This window comes from Ascaphus truei, chromosome 2 (assembly GCF_040206685.1).
Source record: "Ascaphus truei isolate aAscTru1 chromosome 2, aAscTru1.hap1, whole genome shotgun sequence".
Lineage (NCBI taxonomy): Eukaryota > Metazoa > Chordata > Amphibia > Anura > Ascaphidae > Ascaphus > Ascaphus truei.
In genome coordinates, this window is record NC_134484.1 from 472,995,508 (window position 1) to 473,021,033 (window position 25,526).

General features: G+C 46.5%; 1 pseudogene; it reads right to left on the minus strand.

The window, feature by feature from the left end:
• The window catches only part of LOC142488337 (uncharacterized), a 48,831-nt pseudogene that overhangs the window by 18,333 nt on the left and 4,972 nt on the right, over window positions 1–25,526 (minus strand).

Consider the following 25,526-nt stretch of genomic DNA (forward strand, 5'->3'; position numbering starts at 1 on the left):
ATATTGCTCCTCTACCTCTGCTGCATGTGGGTTGTTCTAGAACACCCAGCATATCTAAGGACTTCCAATGAGAGGTAATTAACCCTGAATATTCCCGAAAGGTGACCAAACTACCTGGTACTAGATAACCTTAATCTACATAAAAGTATGAGGAGGTACTCACCATCGACCGGAAATGTAACCATTTCACTCTTCATTGTGGTTAGATGATCCTCAGTGTTCAGCTCTTCGCTCTCTGACTTAATCTCTAACCTCTCTGGTACAATCACTGGGAAACCTGCAAACAAGAAAAGGAAAATCCATCATGTAAAGCTGGAAGTGGAATCTCTTCTTGTGATATCACTTCATAGACATACTTTATACTGATTCCTGAGGGGAGAAGTAACCGGTTTGTACTTAATTATTAACCCTGAGTGATGAAGGTTATCACCGAGTGCTGAACATATGTTGGAGTTTTTGGTGCTCCCAATGTTGAAACCTCAATAATAATCATGGACGGCCCCCTGAGGATTCAAAGTTAACATGTTAGAGAGAGAGGTCCTCCCAAGTCTGGCCATACTGCTACCTTCTACATTATTGTTGGCAGGACTATCATAGACCCAGTATCACAAGCAAGCTGCACCTCTTCTAAAGTAAAGTTTTTACTTTCTACCTTTCTGAAGATGATACAGGAATTCCAAATTGCCCAGTCACAGTTAGCAACATATCTCACGGATCACATCGCGTGAGATCTTTTGCTAGCTAGGACCACGGTGTTATAGTGATGACCACTTTATACTGCAAGGACCCTACAGACCACCTACAGATGCAGCGGCCATTATTTTAACAAATCACGGCGCCGTTTTCGTACTCCACGCGGCAATAACGCGGCCAATCACCCCAGGCACACGTGTTTATCGTGGTTGCTTTGTTTGAATTTCATGGATTGTGGGCAATTAAATGCAATGAAATGAATGAATTGTAATGTGTACAGTACTGTGCCACTGTGTCAATTTCAGGTGTTTAAAATGCCATTTTATGCACTCGTGTCTTAACGTGGTACGGTTGGAAGAGATCGCGCACCATCACATGGGTATTCTGAGGCATACACCGTGTGATTTGTTCGAATAATGGCCGCTGCATCTGTACGACCCCAGGTTCCATTTAAGCAGTCTCCCTCTGAAGACCCGGGAAGGTGAGTATATGAACTCCATATGTGGCCTCAGATATATCTGCTGTTGATAGTATTTATCCTGTCTACAAGCAATGCACATATAACTTACCTAGCCTAGAAATATTTCAAAGCAAGCATAAACCAACCTCACACTGATGATACCCATCAAGGTTGAAACATGTCTGTGATTGGTTTGTACTTGCTTTGCTAGTCCCATGCTGTGCTTAAAAGCTGTGTGAATGGCAATACATCTGCTTAAATGGGCGCCATGTGAATGGATATTCCAGGCAAAAGGTAACACGTGTGCTCATTTGCATTTCATTTCCCAGAATCCCTTGCTGCAGTGGGAGCACTGTATGTTAGGTGATAATGGTTGAAAGGCAGGGTTGCAGACCTGTATAAGACATGTGAATGTGCTCACAAGTTAGATTCTTTATTGGCTATATGCTAACGGTGGAGGTTTTTTGTTGCCTTTTTCACCCACCATAACTTAAATTTTTTTACACACACACACACACACACACACACACACACACACACACACACACACACACACACACACACACACACACACACACACACACACACACACACACACACACACACACACACACACACACCTATTGTGCTAGGTGTCTTTTTCCTTGAGCACAGGACAGTCCTTGGTTACCCAATCTGAAAATGAACCTGCTACTTACCCCAATTCTGCTCTTTATTGTGGCCTCAAGCCTTTCTTTATCTACTGAATGTTGGTGAAGCGAGCTGAAAACCAGTACACCCAGAACCACTCAGTCTAATGGCAAATATCACAACTTTACAGCCTGCAAACAATTATTAACATGTATATTTATACTGTTAATCTCTTTAGCAGGGCATATTGAATTCAACCCAGGCCCCCCCTTTTCACCTCAGTCCCATACTCTTGATAATGGCCCTTTCAATTGACAAAAAGTGCTCTGTACACCCATATAAATATTCAAAGTCTGCTGCCCAAACTGGATGAACTAAGGGCATGGTGCCTCGTTCATAAGCTTAAAGCCATAATTCTCACCAAGACATGCCAAACTCTTAAAACCCTCGATGTTTCCATTCAGGGATACTCCATTTTTAAGAAAGCTTGGTCAAAGAAAGGAGGAGGGGTGTTATTTTATATTGAAGACTACTTACAATGTACACTTGTAAATTGCCCCTCAAGCCCATCTATTGAAAGGCTCGTTTGTAAAATGTGTCTCCCCTTCTCTAAGCCCATTATTATTGCTGGTATCTACTGCCCCCTTAAATCCAACTACAATGCCTGACGGATATCCCTCTTTTTTGGCACAATTTCTTCTCTGAATGGGATAAAAGAGCTGTTAGTTCTTGGGGACTTGAACCTCAATTGGCTTGACCCTAAAAACAACAGAATCTGGGCACAATTCCAGTCCCTAAATTTAATCCAACTAATTTCCCAACCCACACGGACAAACCTAAAATCTGGCAACCATTCTTGCAAGATTGTATACTATCCTCTTGTCCAAACAGAATCCAATACTCTGGTATCTCCTACCTGACATTGTAAGTGGCCATGCAATAGCTTATTGTGTAAGGAAAAATCAAACAACTCGTCAAGCCCTAAAGTTCTACTCGCTCGAAAATGTACAAACTTTAACCCACAATTTCTGGCTGACCTTATCAACTACCCTTGGTACCGAAACAACCCTGACCTGACCCTGATCCTGCACTTGATTATTTCCAGAGTACTTAAAACTCTGTGATACCCCAGCTCTGCAGAATAAGAGTACGGGGGATCCACGTTCCATGGGTTACAACCTTATTATATTTTTCCATTTTATGGCTGCCTTGTGGAAAAGTTACAAGGTTAGGCTACTGTAGGTCCCCAATGGCCACGGCGTGCGCGCCGCACACACGGTACAGTCTTTTATTTGGCAGGCCCCAGTCGGCATGATGTGCGACCGCCTTGGCCAAAAAACAAGATTTTTGTCATTTGGAGCAGCGGCCGAGCATTGGCTGTGTCACAGCGGCTGAAGGTGAACCAGCCGCGTGACGTCATGGCCACGCACCTGCTACGCCCCCTCGTCGGATCTTCTGCTCATCACGGGAAGCACAACCGCGGACCACAAGTCACGGCTGAAACTGTTGAACGTGTCGCCAGGCGCTCGCGTGCACGCAGTGACTGGGGACATAGCATTACAAAGTAACTGGCACTACCAAGGATTTGAATAACTACCGATGCCTGCGGAATAGATGCAAAAGGCAAACAAGACCCTCAAAAGCCCAATAATCTGGATCAATATACATCAAAACCAGCAAACTTCTAGTTACCAACGATATGGGATGGTTGTTGATGGCTGGAATATATCAAAATGTATGATACCACACGGACATCACACTGACATTGAAAACACATTCCATTAATACTTTGTGAGCTGTGCTACTTCCCTATTATCAAAAGCGCAACCCTAACCACAAATCATGAAGCTCAATCTGGCCCCCTGTACCCCTATAGCTCCACCTACTACCAACAGTGCTTTCAAATTTTCAATTTGTCCCAGTATCCGAAGAGATCACACAGGTGCTCCTAACATTAAAACTAACCAGCCTCCCCCCCCGCCCCAATTCTTCCCTCCCCACTCTCCTTTGTAGTCCTGGTCTTGTTGTTGTGTTGTCTTCCCATCATGTGGTCTGTTCTATGTCGTACGTCCCAGACAGTTTTTGTCTATCTAAGACTATCGTTGATATTTTTTTTTTATGTATGTATACAAAAACCAATAAAAAGAAAGATTAAAAAAAACAAAAAAAAACAGCCAATGTGTACCTGACCTACTGTAATCAACGTTCCTACGACTTGGTGCCCCAGTCATTGCTAAACCGCTTGTCTCCCTAATTAACTATTTGTCTTCCCACAGATTTGGATAACAGAAAGTGGGCACAAAAACAGTGTCCAATCTCTCTTCTCCCAATACTATCCAGTGTCATGGAAAAAATGCATCCACTCCCAATTAAGTGATTACAATACTAAGACAAATTTCCTTAACCAACTCCAATCTGGCTTTCGCCCAAACCCTCCACTGTAAGTACCCTCTTAAAAGTTTGCAATGAGTTTGCTGTGATAATTTGTCGTCAGGAATAATCCTGACAGTTTAGGAGTTCTCTCTCTCTCTGTTCCTTTGTTGTCCACCAGATGTGCTGCTGTTTGTCTGCTCTGGGGTTTCCTCTGTCTGTCTCCTCTTAGGTGCTCCTATCTTCTGTCTCTGTCTGCCTTATAGTTTCCTGTTTCCTGCTCCTCTTTGCCTTTGTGATCCTGACTCCTTCTGCCCTGATCTGTTCCGTGTTGAGTCCTGATTACTTATTAAAGGTCCTTGCCTATGTACTGGCTTGTTCTCTGTCTATTTCCTGCTTGTGAGTCCCAATCCTATTCTTGCCGCTTGCCACCGACCTCATCCTGTGACCCCGGTGATTCTTGTCTGCCACCTGCCATGGAACCCTGCCTGCGACAATCCGTCGATCCTTGCCTAATGTGAGGATCGGGCACAGGCTCCGCCCCTGTCAAGTTCCAGTCGCATGATTGGGTCTAACTTCTCTCCTGCCTGCAGGAGTAATCCTGCATCTGATTCGTCGCTCCTGCTATTTAGGCTCAGCCTCTTCCACCAGGAAGTTGGCTGAGCATAATCTTCTTGTGACGTTGTGCTGGTCGCAAGCACACTGCATTGCCTTGCCTTATCCTGTTTTTGACACCGCTGATTTCTCCAATCCTCGACCTCAGATAGTAACCCCTACGATGTGCACCTCTCCATCCCTGACCCAGCTACATGACTACGAACCTGCACACCGGACGCGGCTTCAGGTCGGTGCGTTAATATCCCCACCTCGGCCCTGTGGTCCCTTCCAGTTTTCGGCGAGCACCCGTTACACCTTGGGGCTTACGCAATCCCCTTTGGCAACTGAGCACACAGGCGCTTTTAATATTCGTTTTGTGTTTTCTTTGAAACAATAACATTTATTTATTTTTGTATTAGTAGAGTAGTGTGTATCATTAGGGATTCTCTCTCTCGTGTACATACCCGTTACACCTACCCATGCAGTTTGCCTACCCCTGCTGTTCCGGCCATCGAGGTCCTACCCATTCCTGGAGTCTCCCATGTGACATTTGTACCCTTCCTATCCTCCATTACCTGGGAAGTCTCTCCTCCTGCAACTCACTATGCAAGCTTACAACGCTTTGGACAACGCTCTAACGTCAGTGACATACGGCGCGTGGACAACGCGCGATCTGTTGATCCTCCTTCGGGTCCCGCCTCTAGATTCTGCCCCCGCTATGACGCCGGTGATGCACGGTACACGGAGGGCGCGCGCTCGGGTTGCCCTGATACTGGTCACACCTCCAGCTGATGTCGGCATTGCAATGCGCGCTAACGTTCTGCACGGTGATTCACACACTTAGTGCATTGGGCTGCACAATAGGGCGCACCTATGTTACCCAGCAGCCTATCAGCACCACTTCCTGGTTCCTTGCTACCTTCCCATTGGAGGGCCCTTTATATACCTTGTCTGCTCATTCTCCCATTGCTGAGCATAACCTTGGTTTGTGACACTGTGCCTTGCTGCAATTCTTGTCCTGTACCTTGTCTGCCTTGTTCCTGTTGTTGCCTGACCCTACTTCGTATTTGGACTCCGTTCTTCTCCTCTCCTGACCCGGCTTATGTACGACCATCCCCCACTCTCCAATCCTGACCTCGGCTAAAGTATCTCCTCCGATTCTCCACTCTCCAATCCAGACCTCGGCTAAGTACCTCCTACGATCCGCTACTCTCCTATCCAGACCCGGCAAGTATAATGACTTCTGTATTCCTTATGTTACATACAATTCCCTACCTCAGCCTCGTGGTCGTGTCTGGTTTGTGGTGAGCTACGCGTTACAGTGATGGCAGATACAATAGATTTGTAAAAAAAAAAAAAGTTGGACATATTTTTAGAAATGAAATATATATAAGTGCATGGTCAAAATCCAACAGGACTTAAGTGTTTGGCGATAGAAACTATTACACCTAACTGGAGAGGAGGAAACGTTGTGAGCCTACTGGGGAGGAGAGAATCCTTTTGGATCTATGAACTTCGTACTCTATCCCCACTGGGCCTCAACGTTGACTTCGATTTAAAAGCTTTTCTGGTCAATTAATATTTGATGTACTGTATCCATTTTGCTCTTTAAATCTTTGCATGACTAGGTTTGCAACAACTAAGGTATATGATCCATAGGGTCTATTATGTAAAATTGCATCTAAGTTTGGTACATAAAGAAAAGTATTATCTGTAGTCTGGTTCTCGGTGCAAAGATAGACATTATCTGTTTTTTAAACAAATATATGTACATTTCGTTATATTATGAATTTGTTTATTGATTATATCATGTCATATATGTCTTATTTTCACACACAAGTTGATCTATGAACAACTATTATTAAGTTTAATTATTCACAGTAAGTGTTCCTTATATATATTTCACATTTAAATTATATTGTTTTTTAGGGGTATAAGTCTCATGACTGAGCACCATTATAATGATTTGGGTTTTTTCACATATATTCCTACTTTCGAGCTTATATTGTATTGCACACACATATGTTTTTTATACACATTAATAATATCTAATAATTCACTAAGTATATGTAACACTCATTTTTATAGGCTTATCCCCATTTGGCCCATATTTGATACAAATGTCACTTTTTAAAACAAGTTTCTTTATTTTTTCATTTTTTATGTTTCCTTTATGTAAGTTTGTTGTAGAATATCTGTTTCAGCTGAGAGTTACTATGTAGTAACATACCTTTTTGAATGATCAATTATACATAGTGCATGTTCCTTTAATCAGAGCACTCACTGACTACACTGAGAGCCCATTGCGCATGTGCTATACTTGCCAGGTGAATTAGGTTTAATTATGGACTCATATATAATGGACAATGATGGACACAATGACAGAACCCCTGAGGAAGAAAGCAGCACGCTTTCGAAACGCGTAGGGTGGCATTTTTGGACTCCCACTGCAGCACTGTGGTGATTTCCCCCCTTCCCGAACGGATCCGGTGACGAATCAGCTGTTCCAGGCAGACGGATATACTTACACATCAGGCGAATCTGCTGTAGCCGTTCTGAACCTATCTGCATGTCCTGCACTACCAGCAGATAGAAGCTCTACGCACACACGCCGGCGGGCGTTTGCCACGCTCTATCCACAGACCGGATCGGTTGCAGTAGCTGTCTGAGCAGCAGAGAGGGGATACTCTCAGATTTATCCACCGCCTGTTTACATCTATCGTCCGGTGAGTGGGTATTTCACCCATTGCAGCAGTGTGTCCATCGGCATTATTTGTCCTTTTACCCAGTTTTTTATTTTTATTTTTTCTATGTCCTGTATATTAATATATGTATATTAAATGTTTTAATTAGCAATCACCTGTATCTCAGCTGATACTTATGAGTTATATATTGAGTGTCTATATGTAGTTCCCCCCCCCCCCTTCTTTTTATCTAACAGTATCACGCTATGTATTGTGTCTTTCTTCTATTTTAAGCACATCACTACGTCTGGAGCCTATCCCTGGCTATTCTACTGGTTGGATATATATCCTTTTAACCACAGGCGCCTTGTTATACATATCCCTTTGTTTCTATACAAGGATATACCAAATAAGTAAACATGGGAAGGAGGTTATCCAAGGAGTAATCGGATTGCCAATTCTTGGAGTCAGGAAGGAATTTTTTCCCCTTATGAGATATCATTGGATAATTTGTCACTGGGGTTTTTTGTTTGCCTTCCTCTGGATCAATATACTGTAAGTACAGATATAGGATAAGTATCTGTTGTCTTAATTTAGCATAGGTTGAACTTGATGGACGCATGTCTTTTTTCAATCTCATCTACTATGTAACTATAACAAAACACAGAACCCCAGCAAGCTCTTTTTGGGAACCTGCAACCCTGTTTTTCCCCATTATCGCCCAGCATACAGCGCTTCCACTGCAGCAAGGGATTCTGGGAAATGACATGCAAATGAGCACTCAGTGCCACCTTTTGTCTCAGGCTCGTATTACACAAGCAAATCCTCAAGCCAATGCATGCTGTTTTAAACACAGCTTTTAGACAGAGGCTGGGATGAGATGCAAAGCCATTAAACCCACTCACAGACATGTTTCAACCTTGATGGCTATCATCATTGTGAGGTTGGTTGTAATGGCTAAGCTGGTTTGAGACTAGACTAGGTAATCACCACAATTATTAAGGTTATGGTGGGTAAAAAAGTGACAAAAACCCTCCACAGTAAAGCATAAAGCAACTGTAAATATTACTACTGTATGTTCATTTGCATGTCTTAGACAGGTCTGCAACCCTGTCTTTCCCCATTATCGCCCAGCATACAGCGCTTCCACTGCAGCAAGGGATTCTGGGAAATGACATGTGAGTGGGTTTAATGGCTTTGCATCTCATCCCAGCCTCTGTCTAAAAGCTGTGTTTTTAAAACAGCATGCATTGGCTTGAGGATTTGCTTGTGTAATACGAGCTTGAGACAAAAGGTGGTACTGAGTGCTCATTTGCATGTCATTTCTTACAATGCTTTGGCCAAAGGGTTAAACTAAATGACCCTATTTCAAGAGATTATATAAGTATTTTACTGTGTATTTCTGTCATGTTCCCGCATAAGGAGATGCTTGCTGCCTCTCCTATTACCCCCACCACGACTCTCAGCTGTCCGGCTGCCTCTCCCATTGCACCCCCTCCCTCGCAACCATCAGCTGTCTAGTGGTAGAAGTGGCTTTCTTCCGCCAGCTGCACCCCCCCCCCTCTCTCTCTCTCTCTATCTCCCTCGGCACACGATCAGCTGGGCTGTGCTGCTGTAGGGGTGCTGCCGGTCGACTCTCCCATCCCTCCTCCTTCACCCCCCCCCCCCCCCCGGGAGACATGCCTCTTCTACCGGCTGCATCACCCATTCCGCCCCCCTCTCTCTCCCTCGGCGCGGCCCACGATCAACTGGGCTGTGCTGCTGTAGAGGTGCAGGCTGCCTCTCCCATTCCTCCTCCTCTCACCCTTCTGTGCGCAAGAAGCAGCTGTCAGTGCTTCTACCACTCCCCCTGGCCGGAACGTGTGAATGCAGCCAGAGGGGAAGATGAGCTGATGAGCACCTGTCACTCAACATACAGTAAGTACAGCATCCCCAGCGCAGCTCCCATAATGCTGAGCAGTATCCGGTTTGTAGTGCTGAGGAGAAAAGTTGTACTGTAGTATAGTGTAGTGTACTGTTGTGCAGTGTGCAGTGTTGCGCAGTGTACTGTTGTGCAGTGTGCAGTGTACTGTTGTGCAGTGTGCAGTGTACTGTTGTGCAGTGTGCAGTGTACTGTTGTGCAGTGTGCAGTGTTGCGCAGTGTACTGTTGTGCAGTGTGCAGTGTTGCGCAGTGTACTGTTGTGCAGTGTGCAGTGTGGCGCAGTTTACTGTTGCAGTGTGGCGCAGTTTACTGTTGCAGTGTGGAGTGTGGCGCAGTGTACTGATGCGCAGTGTGCAGTGTACATTTGAGCAGTGTGCAGTGTGACGCAGTGTACTGTTGCGCAGTGTGCAGTGTGACAGTGCTGTTGCGCAGTGTGACAGTGTGCTGTTGCGCAGTGTGGCGCAGTGTACTGTTGCGCAGTGTGCAGTGTTGCGCAGTGTACTGTGACTTACCGTAAAATGTCATCAAAAAGACTTCACTATGATGCCGCATTGCAACGCAAAAGTTATTGCGTACGCTGAAGAGCACGGAAATAGAGCTGCGGAACGTAAATTTACTATAAAAGAAGCAAATGTTTGTCGCTGGAGGAAGGACCGCACTGCCATATTTGCTTGTAAAGCAACAACCAAGTGCTTTACAGGACCTATGAAGGGAGGATACCAACAAGTAGATGAAGCTGTGCTTCGTTTTGTCATTGAGACACGTACAAGAGGATTGGCTGTCACACGTCAGGCAATGCAAGTAAAAGCTGTAGAAATTGCCAAATCTCTCGGAATTGATTACACAATTTTCAAAGCAAGGAGAGGTTGGTGTGACCGATTCATGCGTCGTGAAGGACTATCACTCAGGCGCAGAACATCTATCTGTCAAAAGATTCCAGCTGACTTTCAAGAGAAGCTGCTTAACTTCCAGCGACACGTCATTGACTTAAGAAAGAAAAAAAACCTATGATTTTAACCAAATTGGAAATGCAGACGAAACGCCAGTATACTTCGATATGCCCAGAAATCACACTGTCAATCCTAAAAGGGGCTAAAGAGGTCAAGATCATGACCACGGGTTATGAAAAGCAGCGTGTCACTGTGACGCTATGCATTACTGCCGATGGCCGAAAGTTGCCGCCTTATATCATTTTAAACCGCAAAACCATACCCAAGAATGAGATCTTTCCCACAGATGTAATTGTGCGTGCACAAAAAAAATGGATGGATGACAGCTGAGCTGATGGAAGACTGGGTAAAAATCGTCTGGAGTAGACGTCCAGGAGCCCTACGTAACACACCCAGTAGGTTGGTTCTTGATGCATTTCGTGGACATTTATCTGAACAGATAAAGAATAAGCTCGCCAGAATGCCCTGTGACTTGGTGGTTGTTCCTGGAGGCATGACTAGCCAACTTCAACCCCTCGATGTTTCTGTGAACAAACCGTTTTAAGATCATCTAAGGAAAGAGTATGAGGCATGGTTGCTATCTGAAACCTTCCTTTGACACCTTCTGGTAAAATTAAGTGGGCATCTGCATCAAAACTTGCAGAATGGGTGTCCGCTGCTTGGAAGAAAATACCAGAAACAATAGTAGAGCACTCATTTAAGAAGTGCTGCATCACAAATTCACTTGATGGTACAGAGGATGATCTTCTGTGGGAAAACACTGACCTCAACAACTCCCAAAGTGATTCAGAAGAATCTTTAGACTCAAACTCTAACTCTGAATGTGATACTGAAGAAGAAAGTGATATGTAATTGTATGGATGAATGTATGCTATTATTGTCTGCTAGTAAAAATATTTATTCTGCACATTTAATTTAGTGTTTTTTTTCCCCCCCAAATGTTTTTATTAAATCAAGGGTGCTTCTTATAATCGATGGCGTCATATAATCGAGGAAATAGGGTAGTTGAGAACAGATGGGATTCCAGCACTCCGGGAATGTGGTAATACTATTGTATAGAGTGAACGGTGCAATAGGGCGGAGATGAAGAGAGAGAGAGAGATATTAATAATACAGCATAAATGCGGATGCTATAGACAAATATAATATTTATTTTTAAGTGATGTAATTTGTGTTATAAATACTTTTTTTGATGTGTCCCAGTTTTACTTTTGAAAGTCTGGTCACCCTAGCTGGCGGCCAACATCATGGTGCATGCGGGGCCTGTGGAGGTACGGCGGCTGAAGAGAAATGGCTCCAAAGAGGCCAGGGGAGGAGCACGCCCCAGCGAAGTGACATCAAACGCGCTGCAGACTGGCCGGCACCGTGGAGTGATTGATGTTCCAGATGCAGCTCCACGTTTTGCTGTGTCTGCTGCTGCTGGGGGAGAGGGGAGAGGGGGCGAGAGGGGAGGGAAATTCCAGCGGGGAGGAGGTGGTTCCCCTTTCAGACCAATGAGCTGCACACCCACTGGTAGCAGGGCCTTCCAGCACCTGGGAGGAGCCCGGAGCAGGCCCCAGCCTCATGAACACCTATCCCCAGGGAGCTCCAGCAGGACCAAGAAGAGATCAACGAAGCGCCCCCCCCCCCAGCTAAACGGAGGGATGAAGGTCAGGCAGAGATGGCAGAATTGAGGGGCTTGGAAGGAGGATGAGTTTTGGGGGGCTGAAGGTTCTTCTTTTCTGCTGAAAAGTTATTTTTTTAGCAGCGCCGGAGCACCGAGAATGGAGCCTGACATGGCGCCGGCTTCAAGTAATGGCTCTGAGTCAGAACAGGAGGAGGAGGAGGGAGGCGCAGGGAGCCAAGAATTCTTACCAGTCCGCCGGTGTGACTTCACCCGGCTATACAACGACTTAAAGACCTTGTTACAGGAGATAAAGAGTTATGAAGGGATGTCAATGCCCTAGGGGCCAGAGTGAATGAATCAGAGGCCAAAATAGACCAAACAGTAAAAGCGGTCAAAAGGTCGGAGAGAAAGATCACTTCCCTGCAAACCCAAAATCTCAGAAATCCAAGAAAGGCAAGAAGATGCAGAAAACCGGGAACGCCGGAACAATGTGAGGCTACGGGGGATACCGGAGTCAGTGACAGAGCTAGAGGACTTTGTAGCAAGATGGCTGGCAGACACCCTACCTGAAACCCCCAAGGAGGAACTCATTATGGATCGGTGCCACAGAGCACTCAGATCCAAACCCCTCCAGACAGAACAACCCAGAGACGCCATCACTACAAAACTAGAGAGAGAAAAAGTCATGATGAAGCTGAGGAACCAGCCCTCTATTGCGTTTGAGGGAGCCCGTATGCAGATCTTCCAGGATCTTTCCCCTACCACACTACTGAGGCGGAGGAAGCTACAGCCTATTACGAAAATCTTACGGGACAACGCGGTCCGGTACCACTGGACCTTCCCATTCGGCCTACTGGTGGTCAGGAATGGGAAAGCGGTATCCATGAGGGAGTTGGAAGAGGGAGGCGAGTTCCTCCACAAGCTGGGACTGAACAACTCCACCCAACAACAAACTAAAGACTCACAGGATCCTGCGTGGGAGAGGGTGCGATCACCAGGGAAGAAGAGCCCGGAGAAGGACACATAAAACACAATAAATAAATAAAATGGGTGTTACACACAATAAAGGTTTCAGTTCCAGTTGAAGTTATAGTTGAAAAGTTATTGTCCCACAATGTTCAGTCGGCGACCTGGTGGAAGCTAAAGGGAAAGTCTTACCTGATTACGATACAAAAGTCAAGCTGGAGAGGCCCCAGAGTAAGATGGCGGAACAAGTCTTCAGCGGTCCCACGGCTTAAAACGCAAGACCAGGAAGTAAGGAGAAGGCGGGAGAAAGAGGCGCGAAGACATCCTTCCTCAGCGGGAACCTGGGCCGGAATGAGGAGAGCCGGAGATATGTCACCACCACATCTCGCGAGATCGGCGGCCATCTTTGAGGGGGAAGTGAGGAAAATTGCGAGACCGCGAAAGCTCCGGAGGACGGAGGAAAATGGCGGTCGGACTGGCAGTCGGCAACGGGCCACAGAGGGGCGATCGGATAACCGGAAAATGGAGAAGGGGCCGGCTGCCAGGACGGGCAGCAAGAAGGGGCAAGCATGCCCAGAAGGGGGGTGGAGAGGGGGGAGATGAGGAATGAGGAGGGAACGTACGAATGGGGGGGGGGGGGTTATATGAGGAAGGGGGGGGGAAAGAAGGGAAGGAAGACGAGCCACAAGAGGGAAAAAGGGAGTTGGTGGAGGAGGGTGGGGAGGAAGGGGGGTGTCGGAGGTAAAGAGGGGAAGCATGTAGAAAGAAGGAGTGAGGAGGTGACATAAAAGGAAAGGGGGGAGACAGGTGAGATAAGAGGAGAGGGGGAGGGGGAGAAGAGAAGCAGTAAGAAGGCAGAGGAAGTTAGTAGAGAGAGGGAGGGAGAGACAAGGAGTGGAGGAAGATGACACAGGAAGAGGGGAGGCATGAAGAGGAAAGAGACAAGGAAAAGCGAAGAGTGGGGTGAGGAAGGAGATCATAGGGAGGTTTCTAGGTGAGAAGGGGAGCAAGCGGAAGGAAGAGGGGCAGGAATTCATTAAGGACAAGAGAATCGCCACAGAGGAAGAAGTATAGGAAGAGAAGTATAGGTAAGAGGGGCAGGACCCGCCAGAGGAGTGGGCACACAGGGAAATATAGAAACAAGAACTGGGGTTTGTGTGGGCACTGGGAGGACACAACAGTGCCATAATCCTGCACACTCAGCAGCATCAGAGACGCGCAAGAGATAGGGAAGGGAGAGAGGAGAAGGAGCGACACAGTAACAAGAGACAGGGGCCCAGGTTAGGGTCTGCGGCCACCAGTTTGGAGGCCAGGCGGTTGGGAAGTTGGGAGACAAATTAAATCCGAAAAATACATGCCAAACTCAGAATTTGTTTAGATACCTCCAGATCAGAGCATTCTACAACAAATGCCCAATTCAGCTGGCACGTACTAATTTAGAGCAGCTCTGTTCCAGAGCGACGGACACAAGGGGACTAACATCTAGAATGTACAAAGAAGTGTTGTGTCCAAACACAAAGAACAACACAAAACTGGGTTACATGCGGCAGTGGGAGAGAGACCTAGGAGAGACGTTAGAGGACGGACTGGGATACAATTTTATTGGCAACAGCTAAAAGCTCAATATGCACCTCGTTAAAGGAGAATGCATATAAAGTCCTAATGAGGTGGTTTCTTACCCCAATGAGATTAACTAAATTTGTCAAAGGCTACCCCCCATTGTGCCCTAAACAATGTGGGGAGCCGACCGACCTTCTCCACATGCTGTGGTCTTGTAAGAAAGTGGCTCCCTTATGGGAATACATTAAAGATTGGCTACAGGGGATTCTTAACCTCACAATCACAGGGAATCTCGAAATCTGAACACAAATTGATTGCACATTTTGCAACAGCCACGTGATGCAAGATCGCAGCATTATGGAAACAAACAGAGATTCCATCCCTCCCCAAAATCCGAAACAGAATTTGGCAGGCTGAGACGAAACGCGTCAGAGTTCGCTCTGTAGCACATCTTTTTCAAGTGTATATGCACTAATAAATTACAACCCTTTTATTATATTCCTTTGCGTGTGGATCTCCTATCTTCCGATACCTGATGGCAGCAGTGCACCGCCTCCTTGTTCTATTTTTGGTTTCCTTCCTTTCCCGGGCTGGAGCACGCTCTTCACTTCCGGTTCAGAGGGCACCCGACGTCATCGCTGGATTCTGAACGCTGAAGGACTCGCATGGAAGACAGACCCGTCGTGTCAAGTATGTGAGTGATTGCGCTCCCTATTTCATCTCCCCCGCACCTCCGCAGTGAGGTTACCGTGTCCCCTTGTGGCTCCGGATGTATGAGGGCAGTGGCGGAGGGTGGTGACACTGTCAGCTGTTTAGGGTTCCTTCTCAGGGGACGCAGCTGGGTTGTGGCTCCACATCCTACCTACCACATCGTAGCCCCTATCCGTGGCACGCCACGATACAGGGTTAGAGCAGGGTGATTATATGTTTATTCATATTCATTTTTCAATGGGACTCTGAACGGAAGTTGCATTTATTATTACTACACAATATTTATCTTCTGGACAATTGATTCTAGTCTCTGCATACAATTTGTAGCATCAGTGTTCCTGGGAGTATTTCTAGGATGTCAGATGGAACAGCTGACTAGTATGGTCAACGACACTGGCACAAACTTTCTAAAAGTCTGGACGCCATGGTTGGCACAGACGGACATCCCGGGGGTAGATGCCACCACAATATTGCACTGATAGATCTAGCTGCATTCTCCTATGACAGGACACAGGCCACAATGACTGGTTAGTTGGACAGGTAAAGAAGGACAATTGTGATTAGGATAGGCCCTAGGTAGAGAACCCTATGAAAGAAGGAAGAAGGCGAACCATCACGGAGGAAGAGTCCGTATCCTGCCTCAGACTGCGGTGGTCTCCCCTTCCCCGCTCGGTCCTCCCATGTATTGTGTTAGTCCTGTAGGTCTGAAGTTTGTCTTGTCTATTCTGTTATATGTTGATTTAAGGGGTGTACAGAAGATTGACAATTAGTTGTAAGATAATGTATGTATTTCAAAAACCCAATAAAATCAGAGTTGGAAAAAAAAAAAAAGTTTCTCCACTAGAACAATATTCCGAAATGTTATCATGATAACGATATATATCGCAATAAATTTGTTCAAATAAAAAAAAGTCTGAAATGTTCTAGTAAATCTAAATAAAATGTGTTCCAAAAAATACAATTTCCTTAGATTAGATTAAGAAACCATAATTACCAAACCATTTCCATGCCTACACTTCACCTTTTCGTACCTACGCTGCTCCCATCACCATCATCCCCTCACTCACCTACACTGCTCCCATCTCCCCAACATCCTCTTCATCCGATCACTCACCTACACTGCTCCCATCTGCCTAACATCCTCTTCCTCCCCTCACTCACCTACACTGCTCCCATCTCCCCAACATCCTATTCATCACATCACTCACCTAAACTCAGGGCCGCCGAGAGGGGGGGGGGGGGGGACAGCCAGTACTGGTGTCCAGGGCCCGGTGGCCGGACAAAGCAGTTGCCGGCGGGCCCCGGCTCTCCCCACCTGCAGATCTCTTCCTCTATCTCTGTCCTACCGCAGGCCCTCTGATGTCATTAGCGTGCCGGGCCTTCTGACGTCGGCGCGCTGGAAGTGAGCTTAGCCCAGCTCCGGCGCATGGCACCATGCATGGGCGGGCAGACGCACGCTGAAGTCAGAGAGTCTGGCGTAGGAATGTAAAAGAGGAAGAGGACTGCAGGTGGGGAGAGCCAGGGCCTGACGGCTTTTTAATGTGTATTGGGGGAGTGGGGTATTTTTTTGGGGTATTGGGGGAGTGTATTTTTTTTTTTAACTGTGTATTGGGGGATTGGGGGGCTTTTTACTGCTTATTGGGGGGGATGGAGTGAGAGTGGGGTAATTGACGGAAGGAGGGGGCGAGTGAGGAAAAGAGGCAGCAAGGCCGTGCTCAGGGTGCTGGCGTCACGATGGAGAATGCGCTCGCCCGCACATGCGTGCGGTCATCTCCCGCGTGATGTGTGAACATCCCTACTGCTGAGCTTCAGGAGATTAGGGAGGTGATGGGAGGCGTGGCAAAAGCGTCACAGAGCTGGTTCGCCCTCATTGGCTGAACCAGCTCACGTGACGCGACTCCAGCCTCTAATCTCAAAATCACTCGCATCCCCAAGCTGCAGCCGCGTCGACGCGCTACAGCGTCACCAGGTGCAGCAACTACAACGCTACCTTCCATAGACTACCTAAGAGTGAACCATGAACACGACCAAAGAGTGAGACAGAGAGGAGAGAAACACATGCGAAGCGGGAGGGGGGTGCGTGAGGAAGAGGGATTGAGATGGAGGGAAGAGAAATACATGGGAAGGGGGTGGAAAATAGAGGGGGCTTGTGAGGTGTGAAATTGGGGGTGCCGGGTCCGGACGTAACTCGAGTCCTGGGCCCCAGGAAATCTGTCTGCGGCCCTGTCTACACTGCTCCCATCTCCCCAACATCCCCTTCATCCCATTACTCACTTACACTGCTCCCATCTCTCCAATATCCTCTTCAACCCATCACTCACCTACACTGCTCTCATCACCCTAACATCCTCTTCCTCCTATCACTCACCTACACTGCTCCCATCTCCCTAACATCCCCCTCATCCCATCACTCATCTACACTGCGCTCATCTCCCTCACGTCCCCCTCAGCCCATCACTCACCTACACTTTTCCCATCACTCACCTACACTGCTCCCATCTCCCTAACATCCTCTTCCTCCCATCACTCACCTACACTGCTCCCATCTCTCTAATATCCTCTTCAACCCATCACTCATCTACACTTTTCCCATCACTCACCTACACTGCTCCCATCTCTAATATCCTCTTCAACCCATCACTCACCTACACTGCTCCCATCTCCCTAACATCCCACTCATCCAATCACTCACCTACACTGCTCCTATCTCCCTAACATCCTCTTCATCCCATCACTCACCTACACTGCTCCCAACTCCCTAACATCCTCTTCCTCCCATCACTCACCTACACTGCTCCCATCTCCCTAGCAACCCTCACATATACTCCCTCCATTTAAAGACATTTCACTCATGTTTAATATATTTTGTAACAGACTTTATGACAAATCAAGAATTGTTGAAAAATCTGGTTTAATAAATGTTTTACATTTTCACAAAGGGTGAGAGAGATGAAAGCAATGTAGGCGAGAACGGGTGAAGTGCAGGTATGGAATGGGACAGGTTAATGGGCCCAGGGAGAGAGGAAGGGGGTTAATAGTCCCAGTGGAGGGAGGGGGAGAGGGAAGAGAAGAAATGGTTATGGGTCCCAATGGGGCAGAGAGGAAGGGGTCATGGGTTCCAGGGAGAAGTGAGGAAGAGTCAAGTGCCCTGGGGGAGAGAGTAAAGAGTTTAGTGCCCAGGGAGTGGGGGGGAGAGTGAGAGGAAGGGATTAAGTGCCCATGGTGGGGGGGAGGTGAGGAAGGTGTTAAGGGTCCCATGGGGAAAGAGAGGAAGGGGGTTCAAGGTCCATTAGGGTGGGAAGATAGGAAGGGGTTATTTCCCCTAGGGGGGAGAGAGGAAGGTGTTAAGTGCCCTAGAGGGAGGGGGTGTGGAGGGGTTAACAAAAGGAAAGTGAGGACTTTCTACAGTACCTTTCACACCAGCCGCTGCTCTCACATGTTCTCTCTCCCCATGCTGCTCGAAACTCCAGCTCCCTCTGAGTCACCATTTAGAAGCAGGGGGGGACAGGGAGGACGCGGGGAGAGAGAGGCAGAGACAGCACAGCAGCAGCTTCAAAGCTGCTCTCACTGCACCGGCATCCCAAAATATCACGATAACAGGTAATCTCCCATATTGGAACACCAGGAAATTATGTTCTCGTGATATAACGGTATATCGCCCAACCCTACTGTACGACATAGTAGATGGTACAGCACCCCAAACCTCACCTGAATAAACTAGACACCCCCTACAACACAAGATGCCACTTTGTACTACAATTTAATAACACACGTCATTTAAAAACACTCCATGAACTAGATTGGCTATCCCTTGAGTCCAAATGCAAAATACATTTTTTCCTTTCTTGCCTTCAAATACTTTCTGGGCAAGCTACCCGGCTAACAAACACACAGATACCCAGCAAGCTCTCAGAAACCCCCCAAAATTACCACAATATATATATATATATATGTATACAAGTGTCAAAAGTAGTGTGACTGGACATGGCTAATTGTATAAAACAAGAAACAAAGAAGTCCAGAGCAACATCCAATGTGAGAAAAATACACAGTGAAATACCTATATATCTCTTGAAAAAAGGGTCATTTAGTTAACCCTTTGGCCAAAGCGTATAAGCCTGCGAGCCACTTTCAAGGCATGACCATAATATCGCAGTTCCTAACACTAACACGCTACCCGACTATCTAAATACTCCTACCACACACAGCGCATATCACCTGAGATCTGACTCCAAAAAACTATGCACGGTCCTACGGTTCAACAAGGAATACAGTCGCTCCTTTTTCTGTTACCGTGCATCGCACGTCTGGAACACCCTACCAGAGACTCTCAAAACTGCCTCCAGCACAAGCAATTTCAGACTTCAGCTGTCGCACATTGTAATCTTGGCCTTAAATGTTACATACGCCCATAATCATTATCTCCAACTGTCCACTAAATGTCTGTAAATTGAATGTATCATCTCTGTTCCATTAATGTAGCAATGTATTGTCACCATAACTCTCTGCCCAGGACATACTTGAAAACAAGGAGGTAACTCTCAATGTATTATTTCCTGGTCATTTTATTTCTAAATAAATTTCACATTTGACTCGTTCACATTCAAGATGTAGCTAAAATCTGTCGTTTTTTCCTCTGAAACATTGTAACGAAACACCCTTTCCTCTGTCCCTTCGCTGCTGCTAGAATCACTGTACTCGTTCCCAGGGCCGCGCTTATAGTGCCGTCGATGGCGACACGACGGGTGATGTCACCCGTCGCCAGCGGCGAAAGTTATATTTCGCCAGGCGGCGGCATCTCGAGTTTCTGGCGGTTTGATTGGTTCAAGGGCCGTCACATGACGCGACAGCCCTTGAAAAATGTAATTTTCCCGGCTTCCAGTTTTCGCGACGGCTCCGTCGCTCCATCGCATTGTCGCCGTCGCACTTACTATAAGTGCACGCGGTAGCGCGTTTGTTTTCGGGCGACGTCGCCGGCACTATAAGCATGGCCTAAACCTGTCTCACCATCTCTCCTGGTGAAATCCGTTTCCTGACATCCTATCAAATCCCGTATTACTTGCAACATTCTCCCTGTCTCTTTTAAGGCTACTGTATATACTCTTCCGCACCTCTTTACATCCCAGACCTAATATCTCACTATACAGCTGCCCGACTCTGGCGTTCTGTTCAAAGACGTCTTCTGTATACCCTTTTTGTATCTGAAGTCCTCTCCTGCCTAAATCCAGTCTCACTCTCTGACCCACATGGCTGGAATGCCCATCCCCTCAATATCCAACTGGCATCCTTTCTCCACCTTTAAGACCTATCTTAAAACACACCTCTTTAACAAAGCATATGGGTATCACTTCTGGCTCATACTATACATCTCATATACACCGACCTTGACCAGTTACCAGAACACCGTCCAACGGACTCTAAATTCTTCCTACTACCACTTAGATTGTAAGCTCTTTAGGGCTGGGACTTTTTGTCCTGTTGCTACTTTTCTGTATGTAGAGCTTTTCCCCATTATGTGATATATTATTATGTCACATGTATTTCTGCTATGAAGCACTATATACCTGGATAGCGCAATATAAAGATATACTTACAACAATAATATTCTCAATATAACCTTAGAAAATACATGTATGTTTTCCTTTAGAACATGTAGCTTGTGATTTTATCCATGTTCATGTTGTAGACATTTCAGTTTATTTTTAAACAAATTGAATAAAGACATGTGAGGATGTAAGGGTACTTACCACCAACAGGAAATGAATCCATTTCTCTCTTTATTGGGGTCAGATGTTCCCCAGTGTCTGCCTCTTCCATCTCTGACTTAGTCTCTAACCTCTCCAGCACAACCACTGGAAAACCTGGCAATGAGAAAAGGAAAATCCATCATGTAACGCTGGAGGGAGGGCTCTTCTTCTGATATTGATATAAATAGAACACCTCTTGTAAAAAAATGTGTTACTCGCCCTTCTGGCACAAAATGACTAAAATAGCTGGACATATTATATCTTACCTGCTGGTGGTTGTATAAGAAAAAAAAACAGGATTAGTTTAGGTGTATGACTCGCATAACGTCAAAATAACCAGATATTTCCTCCTTGCAGATTTCAAAGCCACCAAAATATCTCCCGTACTCACGTAACAAGCGTGGATCCATGCTGGTAGGGGGCAGTGCTCCTCTGGGAGTGTGGAGATACTGTAGGAGGTTCCTTGATTTATATTTTTGGGATGCCAAGTGTGCCTGTATAAACGAGAAACAGAAGAAAGGTCATGTGTATGATCTGTTTTTATTGAACAAATATACAGAACTTAGTATAACCTTTCAAACAGCAGAAGACAGCATACTACATACACTGGCGACACACTTTATTCGAGCTCGGCTAGTCCCACGAATTCGGGTATACCCGGGTGTATTGAGGTTTGTGACTGTTTTCTGCCCGAGTGCATTGAGGTATTTTCCATGCAGGGATTGAAGCATTTTATTCCCCCTGGCTGCAATACTGCACAGTATATATATATATACTGCATTACAATTCATGAATTTATGCCATCTGGTAGACACGCGAAGCATTGCAGCCTATTAAATCCTAATCATTATCATTTAACAGATCAGCCGCCCGTCAGCCAGGCATGAACCCAGGCTGGGAAGGCAAACGCAACGGGGCTTGTCAGAGGTGAGGAGCGGCGCATTCCAGGTATCTGCCAGGTACATACTGGGTATTTGCTCGAATAAAGTGTGTCGGTGCAGTATGGGCCTGTAAGAGGACATATGTAGAGGTATGCAATGGAGACTTTAAGAGGAAATTAAATAAGGCTTTTATTGCGCCTGTTTCTTTAACACAAGAAAATCATCCAAACGTATGCACATAAGGGGTCAAACAAAGCTTCTGTTCCACTCGGGAGTATTTCTAGTGAAACCTATGCAGTCCACAACTCCCTTTAGATTAGCATGTCTCCCAGCCCCAAACATGTATCTTGATATGTGCAGATATACAAAAAGTCTTAGAAAGGAAAGTCTTATCTGTCTCTTGTAGGGGAAGGCTTCCTTGTTCTCCAGGTTTAGAAGTACTTCCCCCTGTGTCTTGCTGGCAGCTGCAGTCTCTTCTGGCAGGCTCAAGATGTCTGTCTCCTTGTTCAGCTCAGGTGTGCTAAGGAGTCTCACTTCCTGTCTCATAGGCAAGCTTTTTCCAACACCTCTAATCAGCCAGATGCTGATCAATTAACCAGCACACTGCTGGATTTGAGGCAAGTTTTCTGAACAGGGTAAGTCCCCTGTTACATACCTCCCCTGTTTGTGGCAAGCTCGGGCTTGCCACGGCCAAAGCCCATCCTTCCACTCTCATTCTAGATATCTCTGTGACTTGAATGAGAGTGGATGGAGGAGAACCATCAGTCCTGCTGGGATTGGAGCCCTTCCTCCAGTTTAGTAGTGTCTCTTCCAGACGGTGCTTGAGATCAGCAGTCCTCAGTCACTCAAGGAGAACTTTTTCCAAGTACAGTCTTGCTACTGACCACGTGGTCTTGAGCTTTCCCCTGTGCCGGGCACTTCTCTTTTTGTAGGCAGACTGTATGGCGACAGTCGCAGAGCGCCTATGCAAATCGCTCTCTCTCGCCATCCTTCCCATGTGTTCCACTTTAGCACCAAATGCCCAAGAACAGCCACTTGAGCCCTCAGTTCTTGAAGCTGTCTTCCTGCACTTTTCCCATTCAATGTAGTCGCCAGTTTCTTCTTTGGGATTGAGTTGCTATTCCAACTCCATTTCCAGAAAATGTTCTATCTTTTCAGCTTCCTCTGCTAAGGATTCTTCTGACTTTGATTCTGCACTCCTACCTCTGTTTGTTGCCTGTTGGGCGATTGCAGGTTTGGCTAGTGCTTTCTTAGGTGGCTCTAACTTTGTAATCTTGTTTTGAAGGTGAGTGGTGTCCCCAGCTCTCACTGTACCCTTGTCCTCACGGGCCTTAGTTACTGTGGGATACCGATGCTTGGACAGAGCCAATACCTTTTCCCGTATTGGAGGCATCTGTAAGTTACTGGGCTGCAGAGTCTCACTCTGTTTCTTGAGTGTTTCCTGCCATTCTCCTTTCAGGGTCTTTATTTCTTCCCTGTGCTTTCTCTGAGCTTGCTTCCACCTATCATTCATTATTTTGTGGAGAACAGTGAACTTCTTCGCTTGGGCCGCAGATACTCGTCCCAGTTTCTGGACCTTTTTGCTCTCCCTCTTGTACCGAGTCACCTGGCCTCTAAGCTTAGCTTCTAGCGATGCTTTGGTGATGGTCAGGGTAGCCTTCTGTTTATCCTGCTGTTTTGCGAGGATGCACTAGGTAATCAGACGTTCCTGCAGCACTTGTATTTCTTTAGCAGCCTGCAGATTTTCTTCCTGCAGAGTTCGCTGCTTCTCCTCGACATTCTGGAGGTGTGTACGCAGACCTTGCAGTTGGTTCTGCAGTCAGTGCTCTGCTTCAAATTTTTCATCTTCCAACCGTTACTTTATTTTTTCAAGCTCGTGCAGCTTTTCATTCTTTCCATTGACGTGGTCTGTCAACTCCGAATTTTCTTTTTTTAATCTTAAATTGTCTCCTTTTCAGTCTCTTCACTATTCAGGGCCTCCTTGCAGTCCACCTTCCATTTTTGCACATCTGCTTGGAGGCGGGCTGTCTCCTGGCGTGAGACTTCCATCTCCAGGTTTAGGTTCTGAAGCTCCTTCTGAGAGACTTTGAGATCTAAGTTAAGATGGAGGATAGTTTTCTTTGAAATGTCCAGCTCCTCAGTGAGACTGTGAAGTTCCTTTCTGGAGACTTCCAGTTCTGTGCGGCAGCTGTTGATCTCATGACGTGAGGCATCCAGTGCTCTGCAGAGTGTATGAACCTCCTTCTGTGATACGTCCACCTCTGTCCGGACACTGTTGACCTCCTGTTGTGAGGCATTCAGCTCTACGCGAAGAGTGTGAACCTCTTGCTGAAAGACTGTAATCTCCTTCAGTGCCTCCTCATACTTCCGCTTCAGCTTAGCCATCATTTTATCAGATTGGCTCTGCTTTTCATCCATGGCGGTAATAGTAGCATTTGCAGTATCTAGCTCAGTGTTGAGATCGTCCAATCCTGTCCTGGCCAAAGAGTACATTGTGAGAACATCTTTCTGTAGCTTCACGTTATTTTCCCGGAGCCAATCACAGTCACGCCTGACAACCTTCGGGGCATCCTCAGGGCTGGTCAAGGGATCGTCACTCACCGGTTCCGGCTCCGCTTCCCTGGGATGGTTGGTTGAGGGTTTCTCACTATTACCACCGGACAGATACTTCTTTGGGGTACACGACTTCTGCCTTGGGCCCTCTGGATATTCGGTCATCCGCGGGACGACTTCTCCATTTTCTCTAGGTTGCAGGGCATTTCGGACCCCCTTTTCCTCCGCAAGATCTGCAGATGTGTCTGTTCCTTACACGGTAAGTGAAGAACCGCTTTTCTTTTTCTTTTTTCGCCTTTTTGTTTTGGATGACACCGTCCCCTGAGGGATACTGGAGCCTCCATCTTCATTTGAAATTTTGGCAGCGTCACTGGATCCACCATGCTTTTCTTGCAACTTTAATAGCTGATGGAAATATTCGGTGATCCGCTGCTCCCGCTCTTTCTCCTGCCTATCATATTTGTCATCATAGGGAGCGGACTTTTCGGTTCTTACCGAGTTCAGGCACCCCCACCATTCTTGGGGTGTGACTCGGTTTGGGTTTCCAGTAAGAGATGTCTTCCTCCTCATCGGACTGGAAGGGCCACTCTTCCGTGGGGTAGGGTTCATTACTGGAACGCTGCATTTGGGGCTATCAGGTATATTTTTCTTCCTGACCTCAGGAGGCGCTATTGCAGCTGTTGCCGCTGTATTTGCTAGAACCCCAAATGGTGGTAGTCCTACAGGTGGGCATATATTGCTTGTAGAGGTCGTAGCTCTCACAGGCATCTCTGTAGACTTTTTCTTCCCTTGGCTAAGTTTTACAATAATAGCATTACTGTGCATGCATTCACTCTCATCGTCACAGGTGTCTTGCTGGCAGCTGCAGTCTCTTCTGGCAGGCTCAAGATGTCTGTCTCCTTGTTCAGCTCAGGTGTGCTAAGGAGTCTCACTTCCTGTCTCAGAGGCAGGCTTTTTCTAACACCTCTAATAAGCCAGGTGCTAGTCAATTAACCAGCACACTGCTGGATTAGAGGCAAGTTTTCTGAACAGGGTAAGTCCCCTGTTACATGGCCTTTATCTTCAATAAACCTGGTGCTGTTTTCTCCAGTCCAGAGACTTTAAAAACAACCTCTATACTCTCTCATTTGCAGCAGTTCTGCTCCATACTGACACTGCCTATCTTATTTACAGGCATACCCCGCATTAACGTACGC